This window comes from Chelon labrosus (genome assembly GCF_963514085.1).
Source record: "Chelon labrosus genome assembly, chromosome: 19".
NCBI classification, from domain to species: Eukaryota; Metazoa; Chordata; class Actinopteri; order Mugiliformes; family Mugilidae; genus Chelon; species Chelon labrosus.
This window is the reverse complement of record NC_140352.1, coordinates 16810478-16826066: the sequence shown is the minus strand read 5'-3', so window position 1 is coordinate 16826066 and position 15589 is coordinate 16810478.

Genomic DNA, 15589 nt, shown 5'->3' with positions numbered 1-15589 from the left:
GAAACTATTTTACACTTGGTTAGTTCATTTATATGCTGATTTCATTTTAAAATCCTGTTTTTAAACTGTTGAATAAAGTCAAACTATTGTAAAAAATAAAAATGAAAAAAAATAAACGTTTGTCGTGGCCAGATTCTTTGTTGCCAGAAGATGGCGCTGTGCGCTTGTGCAAATACTCGGGCAGCTCAGCGGTGAGGCAAGAACATGAGAAACACACACACGGCCTTGTTTGCCTTTACCTCAAATATATCCAGGCATGAATCAGATGATTTACAGCATGTGTGTTCCTTGAAAGCTGCTTTGCCCAAGCCGAGAGGCTCAAGGAAAAGCGTTGTGAAGTTAGTTTATGAGGAAAAACTTTGTATTTTGGAATCTTCACATCAACACTAGGTACCTTAAGATAAGACAGCCCTTTGATTTATCCCACAGTGGGGAATTAAAATTACTCCACATTTCCAGTTCTTTAGAGTTTCGTAATCAATCTGGCATTCGTAAGTTAAACATTTTCTTCTGACATTTCAGTTGTTTACTTGTCTGCACTGCATTTCCCAGCAGCCCCTTGTCAAACAATCAGCAAGGGTGGGCAACAGAACAGTCTTTCTAGAATTTTCTCTTTGTGAAGCTGAAGTCTCTACAGCCGCTGTGAAAATAGTAATTGTTTGTTTTCTGGCTCTTTATTACAAACACACCAGAACTTTAAAATCCATCACTTTCTGTCTGGGAGGCAGCAAACTGCAGTGACTAAGGCAGAAAATGTACAGAAAATATACATCTGAAGTAACATTATACATGAAGAGGGACATTTTCAATCAGTGCAACTCTGTTTCTTTCTCTCTCTCTCTCTCTCTCTCTCTCTCTCAGTCTCTGCAAATACAGTCAACAGAGGGTCTCGGGAGGGTTGTGGTGCACCGGGCCTGGAAAAAGCCCCTATTGACGGTGGAATTTCACAGGGAGCGCTGTGTTTGCGGTCACTCGCCCAGTCAGCCTTATTCTAAACTGAGTTCCCCCACTACAGACCCAGTATGACCCTGATGCCACAGCAGAGGGTTTTTGAAGGGATGGACAGAGATCTTAACACTGTCACAGGCTTGTGTTTTCAATTTGACTTTGGATGTTTTATGTAACACCCACATCCCAATGTTAGTTTCGCTATGTTTTTTTTCCATGTGCGCAGCAAAACCACAGAAGTGGACATTATAAACTTTTACACAAATTCTTCCCGATGAACTGCAAAGTTAAATTTTAAAATTGAATTTTATAAGAAAAATAATTACATCATTTAATTTCCCCTTAATTTTCCTTATAGCCTAGTTTGAATGTTGTTTTGGGACTGATTTGTGATAAGTTACCGTCATCTCAACCTTGTTACAAGCTTCTGAAGAAGAGCTATTTAAGAAAAAGTAATAATAAAAATGCTTGTTTGTGCAAAAAAGTCCCTAACAATCCCAGTTTGAATCACAAAGTGGAGCTCCACCCACACTGTGCATTAGCCTGAGTCAGATTCTTTCATATGGTGGACTGTCTGTCTGAGAGGAAGCGGTGAATCAAAAAAGGAAGTAAAATGAAAATGCCCAGAGAAAGCTGGACAGGCCAGTAGATCTCCATTACACCAGCCCCCAGCAGACATGAGCACTATGTTTGCCTCCAAGCTGGAAATTCCCATGTTGGAGGCTGTAATTACAACTTCTTCTTCTTCTACTGCTCAACTGACCGCTAGCTTAATGTGCAAAATGTACTACTAAAGCCTAAAGGCAAGCATGAGTGCTCGCTAGTTAGTGCACACAGTGTTTAACTTTCACAATAGCAAGGTGTACAAAATAGAGTTAATTAGTGCTAACAATAAACATTAATCAGCTAATGTGCTGTTAGCTTTAGCATACATTAACATTAGCTGTGAAACTGTTAGAAGATAATGAAAATATATATATTTCACAGACAGCATGAGCTTAGGCACACAATCACTATTTACTAAACAGTGATAACGTGGAGGATATATGACGTTAGAATTTCACCCTCTACCATGTTAGCATTTTCTTAAGAGGCATTAGTAAGTTAAAGTAAACATTTTCTTCTCTCTTTTTAGTTGTTTACTTGTCTGCACTGCATTTCCCAGCAGCCCCCTGTCAAACAATCAGCAAGGGTTGGGCAATAGAACGGTCTTTCTAGAATTTTCTGCCCGTAAGTGGTGCTTCCTTATGGGGTTGTGTTTCCTGTGTTCATGAGTCCATAGTTCACAGGGGCGCATCTTCAGGACAGGAACACCAAATAATTGTTTTGGCTGCCTTTAAAGAATTAAAAGATAAAGGGGCCCCCCCATATGACTACCTTTTGCCATATTTTGCAATGACAACCATAAACCCCGTTAAACCTGAAGGCCCCACAGTTCAACAACAATACTCAACAACCCCCTCCTGCCCCCCTTTTATCTACACTATGAAAGATTTCACTAGTTTAGACTGCAGTCCTCAGAAATTTTAATGTGTACACTTGTTAAAGCAACCAGTGAAATTAAGTCATCTTTCTGATTTTCACCAGGGGCTCCCCACAAACTTGGATAACCACTGCAAGTCGTGATGTGTTTGCTGATGGTTTCAGAAAGGCGGAGGCAATTTCTGGTTGATAGTAAGTTGCTAAAATGTAATTCAGTCGTAGAGAGTTTTCTCTGGAATTTCATATTTCATTGTTAACAGTCTCCTCTTTTTGCATTTCCTACAGCTTCCTAAAATATGGTGCGTTCACACTACGAGCGACAAAAGCTACAACTCTGCTGGCACTGCCAGCAACATTGTCGCCCATTCCCACTTGGTGATGTCGTCGACACGTAGCGTCACGTGACGGACGCCATCTTGTCGCCTCACATTGAAAAGGTATTGTAACTCTCATTGCTAAGTTTGAACGCACCGTTAGACTTGATGCAGACAAGTGCATAGCAACGGTGTCCTGTTGACTAACAGGTGATGTTACCACTTGAACACCAAGCAGTTTGTGTACACGGGTTTCCAAGGCGAAACCACAAGGTCACAAGTTCAGTTTGAAGGGATTAATGTGCTGTAAGCGTGGTAGATCATTTCTAAGGCATACCTATAAAAGTATTTATATTTATATTTATATTATTTTTGTTATTTAAGAAACAACGTTTAGCTAACGCCCCTTAGCAAAGAAGCTCTTAAAATTTAAGCTAATGCAACATAGAGACCTCAGTTCTCAGCTGCTCGTCTCCTCTTTGTTTGTAAGTGGAAACTCCCTGGTAGTTTATCATTTAAATGTGTTATGGTGAATTGTAAAAGGTGGTAGTTCTATGTCGTGCTAAAAAGCATCAGCAACAGAGCTGTGGCTTGGAAAACATAAACCCCAGAGATGCCTTGAGAGTTTCCTACTTGGGGCAGAGACTCACATTTTCCCCACTCGTAGTAGTGGAATTCCCTACGATCCAGAATCACAGAAAGGCGCCTAAAGGACAACAAAGTCATGGCAGGAGCAGAAGGATTTCTGGTTGAGGAAAACACTCATTCTGCTATGTCTGTGAAGGTCCTCAGTCCTTCCAGGTCATGGTATATCCAAAAAAACAAGGTGAAATCAGGGCAACTAGCTTCTTGAAGACATTTCTCCACTCATCCCAGCAGCTTCTTCACTTCTAAAAGACTGGTGGGGAGTTGGGATTCAAATAAGAACATGTGTGGGTGTTTCTCATCAGAAGTCACGAGTCCAGTTGCCCTTGCCCCAGTTTGTTTTTGGATACACTCTACTACTTGTCCTATTTGCGTTCAAAGCACTGCTCTAACTTCTGCTCATTTCCTGCTATATTCCTGCTATTTGACAGCTTTCATCACTTAAGGAGATGTTTGCTATTCCCCCTCATTCCCTTCAAAGCAAATATTTTGACACAAGACCTAGAAGTAATTTTGGTTTTCCCTACTCTGATGTCTTAATTACCATGTGATTGTCAAAAAAGAAGAATATATTAGCGAGCAATGCAGGGCTGCCCGTGGTGGAATTTCCAAATATGCTTTGTTTCATAGCAGCAGGAAAAACACAGCTCAAAGCTAGACGATTTTCCTGTACCTTTTGGTTTTGTATTCACTGGGAATTCTCCCCCTGTGCAGCTCCTGGATCAGTGTCATGCTGTCTGGTTTCATTATTTTTCTCTTTTAGTGAAGAGGTAGTGTTAGCAAACCTACAATAATTTACAGATTTACAGGAACTGGAGGTCATTCGTGAGTCATCAGGATGTTTATGAGGAATACAAGCTCTCTCCCTGGGATAAATACAGGGGATTGTTATGCAAAGCAGACTTTTTGTCCAGAATAACAGAGGACTTTAACCAGAATAGATGATGAAGCCAAATCCTCTCAGCACAGAGCTCAGTGTCTTGTGTGTGTGTGTGTGTGTGTGTGTGTGTGTGTGTGCGTGGATACGTGTGCTGGCTAGTTATAGTGGCTTTAAAAGCTTATCCCCAGACTCCCGCTCTCACTGGACCCTCATCCACTTACCTAACGCTCACCTGGCTCACCACTAAACCTCGTCTAATGCTGTTGTGTGTGTGTGTGAGTCACCTAATACTTTCTACCGTAAACTGAAACTGTGAACCTGGTTACCCCATGGCCTGACAGACCACGTCACAGTGCCCAGTTGGAACAGAGCCAATGGAAGGTGTTACAAGACGAGGCAGGTTTCCAAGGCTTAGTACGGCGGGAAGGATGGAGTGATTACCGTAAGGGCCTTCGAAGGGTCAGGGGGTCCAGATCCAGGCACCTTTGTTTGACACGAACAGCTGAGCTGGACACACTGGTGTGCTAGCTGGCTGTCAAACAAAGAACAAACATAATGTGATGTTAGTGGAAGTTTTATTGAAATGTCTCCTTCCCCCATATCTTTCAGTTTGTTATTTCATATGATTATTAATCGCCATTATCTGCTTCTTTTACCGCTACCCTGCTTTCTTTTCACCACTTTCTTTTTCTTTTTTATTCTCAGAGGAATAACTAGTTTTCATTCTTTTACGGGGCCTATTGTCATACTTTAAAGTGTCATGCACGTGACATTTAACTAGATTGAGTGTGCAGAGTTGAGTCGGGTGCGGGCCCCTTAGGGAGCTCTTCTATTGTCATTGAAAACTAAGCACACAAGTTTAGAGTACGTCAGTCCTTGGGGCCCCCTACCAGCCTTGGATCCCAAGAAGTTGGCTGCCTTGCCTGTTGAGAAGCTGCGCCTGTAGCTCTTTGTAAGGTCAAACATAGCCGTGTTCCACTCATTTATGCATTGCTTCATCAAAACTGGTGCCACACATACTTAGTTTGACACGGACACAAGGTTTTAACTCTAGCTAACTGCAAGGTTTAGCAACTGACTGGATAAGGATGGGCAAACAGTCTGTGATGTCACCCATGGGATTCCTGAAGAATGGTTTTGAAGCTCAGGGTGTTGGCTCCGGCAGTCGCCATCTTGGCGGTGCCAAGTGCCACTATGCATAAATGTAAGTCTAAATATACTTTAAACAGGTTAAAATTCATCTCATTACAATTGTTGTGAATGTGGAAATTAGCGACAGAGAACAAGGCCTGTTTTTTGTAAGGCTGTAAACATGTTTATTCCTGCCGTAAAGTTGGGGATTGACTCGTTTTTGGAACCAGCCTCAAGTGGTCATTTGAGGAACTGTATCTCATTCTGCCTTCATTTTTCAGCGCAGGAATTCACCACTTGGGAATAACCAGTTATCTGCTAGCTAGCAACTGACAAAACTAGTTTGTTGCCATGCTGTATGTCTGGTTTAGGAGCTTGTAACATCATATCCCGGCTTTGAGAAACACACTTATACATACATACTTATCAAGAAACCAGGATGCTGTTGTATGGATACATCTTATTGTGTTTTCATTTCTGGAGTGATGAAGAAAGTTTAGTTTTTCCATTTAAGTATCAAAAACATCCAAAGCAGAGCTAATCCAGTCCATTGTAATTAGGCTACAGGACGGAAGTCAGCTCATTGGTAAAAGCTAACTTTACAACATTGCCAAACATCAAAGACATAGTGTTGACATACGTTTCCTTTGTGCAACGGATGCTGCGACGCCACAAAGTGAAACATCCAATCAGGGTTAGATATATATATACTTGATACTGGTTATACACATTTCAGAAACACTAAACACGTATGCATGGACAGCTGCACACGAGTAAGCATGTTTTTATCACCGATGCAGAAGTCCAGTTAACTGCTCTGTGTCCAGGATCAACACACTGACCGGACAGCCACTTCATCTTCCAGAGACAAGACACCAGCTGTGCTGAGACTTACTTTGTCCCCCACAAAGCTTGCCAAGTGTGCCAGCCAACCACACACATGCAGGCACTCTTCCTTCAACATTCAGGTTTACCACACGAGACAGACCAATTCAATCCCCTAGAGAGGAGTAAGTAAAGTAATCATCTCCTCATTTCCCTGCAGCCAATCAGGAGGCTCCTAATCACCAGACAGCCTCAGGGCTTTTACTGTACCAGACTGTAGCTTAGGTGAATCTCCCAGGGTATTAAACACTGATACGAGCTTTATCAAAAGCGCATTCTCCCACAGAGGAGGGAAGAAGCTAGGTAGCGGTCACCCAGAGGTCAGAGAATGATGCTTTGCAATGAAAGTGTGCACACTGCAAATGAGTTGTGTATTAATTTAAAAACTAAAGTGAGGCTGTGTCATTTTAGAACGGTGAGATAATGCGCCTGTTAATTACACCTGTTTGCTGCAACAGCCATCCTTTGTCATTAACTAACTGCAATTCCTGGACTTCTGTCCCACAGTATCGGAGGCCTGTGCTAGTACAGGAACAGGCTGTTTTTCTAAAATTCTCTAAAATCTACCCCCTGTCGTCATCATTAGCTACAATCAGTGACAAGTCATCATGGACTCATTTAGACCATAGCTGTAAAACCACAGACTGTTTTCCCATGAATTTCCTACAGCGGCTTTACGATATTTAAGTCGTTCATAATTTCCAGGAAGCCACTCGTTTCCATGTGGTCTGAATAATAAACGTTTGTTTTCATATAGAGAAAACAAACGCGCTGACGAGAAACCAATCACTAGAAATATCACACCCGTTCTCCTTTTTTGAAAACATTACATTCTTATTGAACAGTAACACAGATGCGAGGATGGAAAGAGGCAGAGCCAGCTGCCAACCAGGAATGTTTTGACCAAATTCAAATTACACCTCAGTTTTTGTCTTCTGGGTTTGATTTTCTGACGGTATACGCTGTGACTGGATAGACATATGAGGGCCATTGTTCAGCATCGTTGCAGGCTTGTGCTAGTTTCGGAATCGGCTGTTGAGGATCCGCTTGCACTTCCACAGTTGTCTCTTCTATTCTGTCCCACAGTTGCATTGTTTGGCCAAATGTACAACAATCTAATGAAAACAAGTGTTCATGACATAATGAAATGATAAAATCACCATAGAACATAAACAGGCCACCAGTAAAGCAGCAAGAACAGATGATTAATGTGTTTACTCATGCTTTAAACTTGTATGTTTTGTGCCCGGCTCTTTCATTAATCCGAGGCACTTTGTAATTGTGCCTTATAAACAAAGCTGATGTGACAGGAATAAAAATAATCTTGTCCTCCCTGTCAGTGAAACCAGTGAATCAAGTGTCATTTTCTTCAGCCCAAACTATTGAAACTGCTCGGTTGTGACAGAAGGGGGGCACTTCCATTCTTTATGGATACTCACACACATAATGTAGCATAATTACCGCTGGCCTACATACTGGTTGATCCAGACCGCATGACATGGCAGGATAGTGGAAAAAAGGACCACTTGTGTCACGAGATTATGTCCTATCACGTTGCACCAGTGGGTCTTTTTTCATTCTGTGGTTGGTGATGACATCTGAATGTTACTGCAGCTTTAGAGGAGGATTCCTGCTTGTGCTTTTCAGTCATTCAATGTTGCACTACAGGACAGATATGAAGCCCTACACCTGATCACTATGTACATACTGAGAACTAATGAGGGAACAAGACAAAGGTGAGACCAATTAGGGAGCAGCAAACAACAGGAAGTATAACTAAGGGCTAAGGGATAAAACACGAAACAAGGAAAACCTGACGATGAAAGGGGAAGTCCAAAAAAGTTAAAAAGTCAATATCATGACATTTAATGTGAATTTATTCTATATGGTCTCCATATGTGTGGCTGTCGTACTCCACCTATACTTGTCTTCAGTCTGTGTTGTTTTTCTCAGACTACATACACTTCCTGGCCAAAAAAAAAAAAAGTCGCCACCTGGATTTAACTAAGCAAATAGGTACAAGCCTCCTATTGGATAATTACTGCATGGGTGATTATCTTTCAGCTGGCAACAAGTTATTTAACCCCAACTGATGTAATGAGTAGCTTCTCATTTCTTAAACAACCATGTTGAAAGACACATCCCGTGGTCGTGGGAAAGATGTTAGTCTGTTTGAGAAGGGTCAAATCATTGGCATGCATCAAGCAGAGAAAACATCTAAGGAGATTGAAGAAACTACTAAAACTGGGTTAAGACTAGTCCAACACATTATTAAAAACTGGAAGGATAGTGGGGAACCATCGTCTTGAAGGAAGAAATGTGGTTGGAAAAAAATCCTGATTGATCGTGATCTTCGATCTCTTAAATGTTTGGTGAAATCAAATGGAAGAAAAACAACAGTAGAACTCAGGGCTATGTTTAATAGTGAAAGTAAGAGCATTTCCACATGTACGCTGTGAAGGTAACTCAAGGGATTGGGACTGAACAGCTGTGTAGCCTTAAGAAAACCACTAATCAGTGAGGCTAACTGGGAAAAAAAAGGCTTCAGTTTGCTTGGAAGCATCAAGCTTGGACTCTGGAGCAATGGAAGAAGGTCATGTGGTCTGATGAGTCCAGATTATGTAGCAACATTATGTGTCCAAAGAATGAGGTCAGCTGACTACCTGAATATACTGAATGACCAGGTTATTCCATCAATGGATTTTTTCCAAGATTCCAAGATGACAATGCCAGGATTCATGGGGCTCAAATTGTGAAAGAGTGGTTCAGGGAGCATGAGACATCATTTTCACACATGGATTGGCCACCACAGAGTCCAGACCTTAACCTCATTGAGAATCTTTGGGATATGCTGGAGAAGGCTTTGCGCAGTGGTCAGAGTCTCCCATCATCAATACGAGATCTTGGTGAAAAATGAATGCAACACTGGATGGAAATAAATCTTGTGATATTGTAGAAGCTCATGGAAACAATGCCACAGCAAATGCGTGCTGTAATCAAAGCTAAAGGTGGTCCAATGAAATATTAGAGTGTGACCTTTTTTTTTTTTTTAGCCAGGCAGTGTATATCAACAGTGTAAAATTAAAATCCAGAACTTTCTCTCTCTTTCTTTGTATCTTCCTAATGAAACTGAGTCCGTGAAACCACTCATCACTCCACGTCAGCAGAAAAGCCCGTTTATAACTTTGCTGGATGCTAATGAGTCAGAAAGTGTATAACTATTCTTTCAGTAGCTCCTAAATAATTACATTTCCGCCCTACTGCACAATAGACGGTCGCGACCAAAACACAGACATGGCTGAAACGTGAAGCTCTTCATTACATGCACACTGGATTACAGCAGGAAACGCCGGATGAAATTTCATGAGGCAAAGAGTTCTCCTCCATTTACTTTCTATGACAAATAAAAAGGGCATGGTAATAGGACCTGGGGAATAATGCAAACCAGGCTTGCAGTATACCTAGAAAATGGGGAAAAGTGAGTTTGCACATGAGCGCACTTGTGGCACGAGAGCCAGTCCCAGTCCAGTCCAAAAGGAGGGCTCAGTGTGGGTGTCCTGGCGGCTCAGTTGGTTGAGGTGATTCTGGGCCCGGGGTTTGGTCACATCATGTCCTCTCTGTCTCTGATCCTGTGTCTTTTTACTTTGAGGCGTCTGGAGTTCCTTTCAATGATGTCTAACTCTCCTTGGGATGTGTGTATTACAACTGGAGTCTGAAGTCTGAGAGGTCTAGGGACTGTATGAAAATTATTAGTCAGGGAGTGGGCAGCACTAAAAGGTGAGGGTTGTGTATTTATTTACGCTCTGTGTCCCAGTATTCAACGTTCACTGAAGGATGAACCGATTAGAATTTAGTGGTCAAAGGTCAAAGGTCACTGTAAACAAATGGTTTATCATTTGAGTCTAGACAAACCCAGATTTAAACTGCATCGTGACAGGTCAGTGGACACATAAAACCATCAGGTGTAAAATTATAGTTTGCTGCAGGGAGAGCGAAACACTGGAGGATATTCAATAGTCTTCTTCCTTTTTTTCTGCACCGTTTCAGGCGGAATGAGTCAGACAGAGAGCTCACTCTGATTGGCTGCGCAGCTTAGAGAATCAGTGCAGAAGAGAAGTTATAAAACTTACGACATCCAGAATACATGAACTATAGCCCAAGTGATCAACATGAATCAGGAGAGGCCAGCTCTGAACGACATTTTGGAGCTCTTCCTAGCTTCCTAGCTAGTAGCTCTCCTCGTTTCACCTTTAAAGTGAAAAATGAAGACTACTGCCACCTGCTGGTGATGAAGAGTCATGATTTTAAAGCATACGTTCTAGTTGGCTGTAGTCTTTGCGGTGTGTTCAAGCACAACACTGAACACACATACTAGCAATAATCATAAGAGAATGGACATGGGCCCTCTGAGGGTGTCCTGTGGTGTCTGGCAACAGAAAGTTGTTCATGGGGTCCTATGGGTTGAGAGGAGGGGCCTCTGTGGATCATCCCACAGATACTTGATCATTTGGGTCATTTGAGTGAATTTGGAGGCCAGGTCAACACCTTGTGCTGTTCTTAATGTTTTTTTTAGTTGTTCCTAAACCGTTTTTTTTATGTGTGTGTCTGTGTCAGGCTGCATCCTGCTGGGGATGGCTGCTGTCATCAATGAGTGTCATTGCTATGAGGTGGAGGCGCCTGGTCTGGTCTAAGTGGGTGGTACGTGTCTAAGTAACATCCACACGAATGTCAGGTCCAAAAGTTTCCCAGCAGAACATTGTATCGTCACAAGATGGTCAATGTTATTCACTTCATCTGTCATAATGTTGTGGCTGATCGGTGTAAATTAAAATATTAGATTTGTATCATAGAACTTACAGAATCATTTGACCGCCCTGTGGAGGGGTCCAACCCTCATGTTAGGAACCAGTGGGCTAAACTCCTCAACTATAACTGAAATGAGCTTCACTTCAAGCAGCTACAGTCGTAAAACACTAATGATACTTGTGTACACGGTATTGGTGCTTTTTCTCCTTTAAAGGATCTACGTACTTCCTCCCCCAATGGGCGAATGTCTTTAACAAACCGCTTTTGTCACAGTTTTATCTCAACATGCTGCGTCTTTCTGAAACCCCCTGTCTCTCTTCAAACCAGGCCACCCTTATTCCTCTTGATCCCTGCAAACAAACTCCGTGTGTGGGAGGAACAAGCTGTGATCTCTGTTTATCTTTCTTGTCCTTCCTACTTCCTTGTCAGGGGGCTGCATGGTAATAAATGTTAAAAGGTACAGTCATGCTTGCTGGAGACAGTCTGGGTCCAGCTCAACTTAACATGGACAACCTTCAGTGAGTCTAGTCACGTATGAATCAGCTGCACAGCACAGATACACAGCTGGCATGTACAACCGGTAGAAGAACTACCAGAGAATTTAGAGAACGGATCTTTACAGAACTATTGTGGTGATATGAAGTAGTCAGTGGTAATGAGGTTAAAATAGCTGGCAAAAAATCGTATGAAGCACATGTAAGTGAACAGCCAGTTGGAAGCTGAAAACTTGAGACTAGCTTCACAGAGTCGATGTGATAGGAGGAGGAGACGAGGAAGAGGAGGTGAGTCTGTGCCACACAAGTTGCCCCTGGGGCCTGAATGGTCATGTTGGCTTGGCAGGAAGAGGGAGGAAGCGCAAAGGGGGAGGAGAGGGCTGGGAGTGTGTGTGTGTGTGCGTGTGTGTGTGTTCATGGAGGCGAGGGGGCTGTTAAGGGCAGCTCCTGGTGCCACGTTTGCATCACAGAACTGTAATTCCTTTCACATCGGAGCAAAGCGAGGCTGGCACCGTGGCTGCTTCGCTTTTTTAGAAAGTGAAGCAGCCACGGTCGCTGACCCAGCTGGGAGCGACTTTTTAAACTTTTTAGTTTTCATAGGTTCTTATTTAAGGCTTTTATGCCCTTATATTTCATGGGTAGCAGAGGAGAGAGACAGGAAGTAAGTGGGTGGATGAGTATAGCAGCAAAGGGGACTGGCTGTAATCCAACTTGCGCCACTGCAGTAAGCACTATAGCTTCAGCTCAATGGGTGCAAACCTAGCACCCCAAATTCCTGGTTCTTGAATGGCGCATGTGCAAGTAATAAAGCTAGGTTACAGAATTTTATGAACAGCGTGTCCTTGATTTCTCACAGAGGGAGAAAAAAACGGACGGTTTTAATTTCTAGACAGTTACCGGTCATGTTTGACGTCTAAAAATAACAGATTACTCTTGTGGCATTCGTTAGCTGAGCTAGCTAACTTAGGCTAAGGTAGGTTTTTACCTCTTTTGTTAGTACACTTCACGTGAACTTCACTGGGATTGTTGGACTTCAAACTTTGCTAAATCGAAAGCTGCTAGTGTTAGCTGTTACTTTCAACTTTTATATACCAATGTCTTGGCTTCCGCAAAGAAAACAAATGTTTGATGTAACCCATAATCCCCACATTAAACTATTAGAACTAAATGGTTGTGAAGCTGTTGTAAGCTAGTTAGCCGTTTATGCTGACATTTATAGATTTCTCTTCCTTTGATTCTTTTATTTTCTATTTCGTGCGCACAATCTGAATCTTGACAGAGCATTTGTTTCTACTCATGTTTCTCCAGCTGTGAGTGGATATTTGCCGTTTGAGGCAGAGGTCAGCAAATGGCCTCCCAACTCTTTAAGAAGCGCGGCGCCGGACACGTTACATGCGACGTGCAGACTGGTAAACACAGTTGTAATGCGTAAAGTGTGCTGGAAAAATGTAATTATGTTTGCCCAAAACCCCCTGAGGCTGTCACATCACTAATTTTCCTGTCTAATAAAACACAGAAACCACAGATCTCAGGGTACACGGACAGACAAACTGGCACACATGCAAATAAAAACAAAGCAAACCAGCCATTAAACTGTTGTGCACATCTCCGCCTGGTAATGACACTGTCTGTGCATCCTCATGAGATGAGATGAAGGGACCGCATGAAAGCAAGTTTATTTGGAACCATGCAGTCTTTCTTGATACTTATGGTGGATAATCTGTAGCACTGCAGCTGAAGCATGTTTGCATGGAGAAAATGTGGGTTTTACTAAATTGAAACAAAGATTTAGCCTGGTCTGTCAAGAAATCAAGAAACATACAGTGATACATCCAGAGACAAAGAGCCAGACTCTCAGCAGAGGTCCATTCACTATTTATAACAGAACCTCGTGGATATAAAACTCAAAACCAAAGGAAAACCAACGCTTCAAATGTTGTCAATAATAAATTAATCGAATAAATAAATGATGACAGCTGTAAAGTCATGAATCAATGAAACACAAACTCACAGCGTTTACAGCAGTGTGAGTCAACAGTAGTTTTCAGTGGAAGGTCGATTGCCCAGTGTGAAACACGGGTTTTTCCAAAACCCACAAATCCAAATCAGCGGTGTTGTGAAATTACGAAAGAGCAGCAAATGTTTTGGTTCTGATTTGACAGAAAAGTGGAATGAATTCAACTGATCTGCAGAAAAGGCCTGGTTTCAATGAGATGCTGCATCCTGAGCTCTACTCTCACACCAAAAACATTAATATTGTGAAATTGGTAACACACTGTCTCAATAAGTTTGTATGATTTGTGCACCAACAGGATTGTATAATTTCTCCATTACTGGGACCACTGAGTCTGTGAGCTAAACTCCGAGCAACAAATTAAAGCTGATATTCCAAACAACGTAGGTCATACCTACCTGATTTTAACAACCACATAGTTTTCTATTTCCTGAGTATGTTAACTGCTAATGGGTTGTCTGTCATCGCTGAGGTGTACCAAAAACGAACTGCCTACAACGCTGATGAGAGCGGTGAGAGCAAGCTTAATTACATAAAACCAAAACAATTAGCTGAAAGGTGCTAAATCGGATCCATTTGATACAGCTGAGGTAAAAATCACAACGGGGCGATAATACTCTGGGGATTAGTCCTTTTGAGTGACCCACTTCCAGTCATTTCGCCCATCGTTAATGTAAAAATATTGAGTATAGCAGCTTTAAAGTTGGGCAAAGAATAGATTCAAAGTTCAATAAAACCAACTTGGAAATCAAACTAAATTCAAAGAGCAGCATTGTTTTTTAGATGAAAGTTTTGAAGGGATTTTGGACTAAGGCCATTTAACTAATAGATAATGGTTTGACTCATTTGATTCATGTTTTGCCTATCAGGGAAAATGTCAGTAAGACAAATGGGATTGCTCTGAAAGAGAGGGAGTGGGAAGAATCCACGTCATGGTCACGGACCAAATTGACATAATGCTGGAAATATTTCAACCACCCGAGGCATGAGAGAACAGATATAATAATGTGTCCACAGTGTCATACAGTTGCTGATAATTTCATGGGCCGTAACGTGCAGAACAAGTCAACTATACTATACGTAGGTTCCAGTAACAGTGACTACGGTCATCTGAAAAGAAAAAAAAAAAGCCACTGTGCTTACAGGACAGCTTTCTATCTTTCCAGGCTGCTGTTTGCACTCGCGGCAGTTACCATGGATACCAGGGACATCAAAATACAGGCACAATGACAAATACCAACATCTGTGTGTGTGTGTGTGTGTGTGAGAGCTGGGTCAGTGAGGTTCAGTCTGAGCAGTAATGTGAGACCAAGATGAAACACTCAGCCATCAGCACATTCCTATGGGCCTCGGTTTTCTTCTTCTGCCTGGAGGGAGAAAGAAAGAAAGAAAGAAAGAAGAAAGAAAGAAAGAAAGAAAGAAAGCTATACAGAGAGTAAAAACCAAACGGTTGTAAACATGTTATCCACTATAAGTGTTGACATTGCCTCCTGGGGGACTTAGTAACAGTCATAATCATACGGCAGTAACTCCCCCACCTCTCGTTAGACCGGTACGTATAAGCCTGTATGTTGTTGTAGACTTTACATAATGATATGTTTGGGGAGGCTCTGCACAAATCTGCCGTCAGACGGGGGGGAATTTACTTCCCACAAATATTGTCTGAATATCTGTGAACCAGACGAGGAGCGGGGAGCTAGCTCTCAAACAATAGTTGTGGTGCGGCTGCAGGACCGTTTAATCTCGGCTCAGAACGCCGTGCAGCCAGGCTTTTGTTTGTTAAAATAAATTAGGATGCTTAAAAAAATAAAAAATTTCAAAAATTGCTTGGAATTCATGTTGGCTGCATGTTTGGAGCATTTTTGATATAATTGAGTTTTTTTGTTTTTTTTCTTTTCATCAAGGCCACAAAGTTCAGAGCGTGCACAGCTGCAGACTTGAGACAAATGTCTGTGTTAATGCGAGATTACAGGAAGACAGCGTGCCCACT